Raw genomic sequence first — 3,162 nt, forward strand, 5'->3', positions numbered from 1 at the left:
TTTAAGCATCATGCGTAGATCCCGGGGGATGGGGATATTCCCCCTCCCCCCAAAAAAATTTGACAAGGGGATGGTCCATTGTATCATCCCCCAATATTTTGACTATGTACGGGATAAAATGGAGCTTTACTCACTTCAAAAGACTGTCACAGAAATAATTTGCAATGTCTTATGATGCGCTTACAAAGATGAAAATTAGCATAATGTATTAATGTTGATAACAAAATTATTTTATCTGGTACCAATCTAAGCTCTTCTTTCCTTAGATGTTAGATGTGCTTGCAAAGCAAGCCACATTTTCACACTGAATGGTGTGTACGACATTAGTAATTTTATGTCAATTCCAAGAATTTTCAATCATCCCCCAATAAAAAATACTTTTCTACGCCACTGCATTTAAGACAGGGGAACCAACGGATCACATCTTCGGAGGCATTTTAATATTAGGCATCAATTTCAAAGCTACTAACGCTAGAACGTTAACGTTAGTAGGCCAATGGCTCGGTAAGTGGTGAGCAACAGGGAATCCCTGTTGATGCCCTTTATCTAATTTTGTGTGGTTGTTAAGTCCGAGTGTACATTGTTTCGCCTACATAATTGCCGTTATTACATTTAGTTCAAAATAGTAGGGTGCTGCACTTTTGTATGGCGGTGACGCCAAAATTCGGCAAACTGGGTTCGGCAAACCGGGTTTCGACCAACTGGGATTTCATGTTTTTTGTGAAATGGATTCAGCAAACTTGGTTTTGGCAAAGTGGCCTAAACTCGGCAAACTGGATTTCGACCAAGCCAGTCGGAAATGGCACTGTCAGACTCAAAATTTAAAAGTAATTTCTTTTATACCCATCTCCCAATTTAATTTTCTTTGTTAATGTATAAAATTTAGGGCGACTCATGGTTGATATTCCGCCAATGACATTATGGACAGAAGATGATTCGCCAAATTACATCTTGGATCTTGGAATTTGACATAGACAGGAGAGGACAGACAGTAAATTTTACATACCTCAGCCCCACCCTGGTTGAGGCTAAGGTAGGAAGTTTTTATGTTTATGATGGCAGGAAATGACACTGTCAGACTCAAAATTTGAATGTCTGTTACTTACTTTTAATTTTGTCAAATTTAAGGGCTCCCTTATGATTTTTTTAAAATTTATTCAATCAAGATGTACATTACCTGAGGATTGCCACTATCAAGTGGCTCTCATATCATAGGCGTAGATCCCGGGGGATGGGGGATATATCCCCCACAATATTTGACATGGAGGGATGGTCCATTGTATCATCCCCCAATATTTTGACTGTATGGAATAAAATGGAGCTTTACACACTTCAAAAGACTGCAGTCACAGAAATAATTTGCAATGCCTTATGTGCTTACAAAGATGAAAATTAACATAATGTATTAATGTTGATAACAAAATTATTTTATCTGGTACCAATCTAAGCTCTTCTTTCCTTAGATATTAGGTGTGCTTGCAAAGCAAGCCACATTTTCACACTGAAGGGTGTGAACGACATCAGTAATTTTATGTCAATTCCAAGAATTTTCCCCAATGAAAAATACTTTTCTACTCCCTGTCTCATATACTACACACCTTTACATAGAGAATACATAAAAAACTAATTTAAAAGATTCTATCCAATCACCGATAAAATATTGGAATTAAAATATATTGCCAATTAAAACAATTTACAGTGAATGAAGTCATGCCTGTCCAAGGTATTTCATTGTCAAGGAATGATCACACTATTGCAAGACAAGAAAAAAATAATGGAATCATTAAAAAGTTGTTCAAATAATCTGGCGGATCCCCAATATGTTTACAGAACCCGACATTTTTTCGCGGACCTCTTTGACTTGCCGGATCCCAATTGTTTTGCTCCCAGATTAGCAACTATTACATGGTGCGAATTGAGGTGGTCCTCTGTCCACCTGTGAAAATTCCTCCACTAGAGAATTCCCCTATAGTGTCACATCAAATGGCCCGAAAATTAATCTTTCTGGGGCCCTTTCGCACCTAGCTACACCGCTGAAAAAATGTATCTCTTCCCCCATCTCACGATTGAGTAGGCACAACCACCCATGCTGAAGTTAAATTAGCTCATTGATGTGTTTTTATGAATAAAAGTCCTGTCCTTGAATCACATTTTAAACCAAGCTTCTCATACCTGGATATTTGATTATCCATCTGCAGCATCTCACTCAGAAATCTATCCATGGTCATGCCCCATTATATGTCTTTGTTCCCTTATTGATAAACATGCTCCTTCCCTTTCTACATCTTCCAGACAAGCCTTTTTTTTTTTTTTTTTTTTTTATTGGCGCTTTAAAACAGTGTTCTATTATAATTAACCACACCGGCTTTAGCTTCCATTCAAAATTTAAACCCCTAAAGGAAATTTTGTATTTTTTTTTTAAGTATACATGTAGACCTACTATTTCCACAATAGTCTCAAAATAGTAGCACATAACATTGTTTTGCATTGAAAATTTTTTTAATTTAGTGAACCCCCCTCAATGAAAAATGTACAATGAAAATTTTCAAATTGATCAACTAATTAGTGGTCCATGCAAAAGCTTATATAAACAGTATAATTTCATTAACTGGTAAGGAAATGACAAAAGTGAGAAGTTTTTGTTAGAGATTATCGCAAATATATTTTTATACAAAATGTACAAATGGAAATACACGAAGATAGGAAATACTGTAGATAATAAAAAGCAAAATATAATTATTGATTTGTGAGCCAATTTATTATCAAAAAGAAATTAATTTGATTCGATGATTTATTACTGACATGGGAATGAATTGATTAACAATATTTAATTTTAAAATTACCATTTCTTCAGCTTCAACTATATTTCTATAACTCATAATATTCTCCCACCAGAAACAGATTATGAAGGATGAAAATTAAATTAAAATGTAAATTTGATCCTTTTAAAATTGTATGATACATAAACAAAAATAATTAACCATTTTAAATTAAATTACATAAAACATACATATTGAAATATAATTGTTCATATAAAAGTCACATCACTTAAATAATCAGGGCTATTCACAATTACCAACATTCTAATGAGCAATCTTAAACAGGAGAGGGAAAGGACAGAATACAGTACAGTAGTACAATTTTGAATACGGTACAATGTTC

This window comes from Anneissia japonica, unplaced genomic scaffold (assembly GCF_011630105.1).
Source record: "Anneissia japonica isolate Jap-2015-1 unplaced genomic scaffold, ASM1163010v1 scaffold287913_len271248_cov200, whole genome shotgun sequence".
Taxonomy (NCBI): domain Eukaryota; kingdom Metazoa; phylum Echinodermata; class Crinoidea; order Comatulida; family Comatulidae; genus Anneissia; species Anneissia japonica.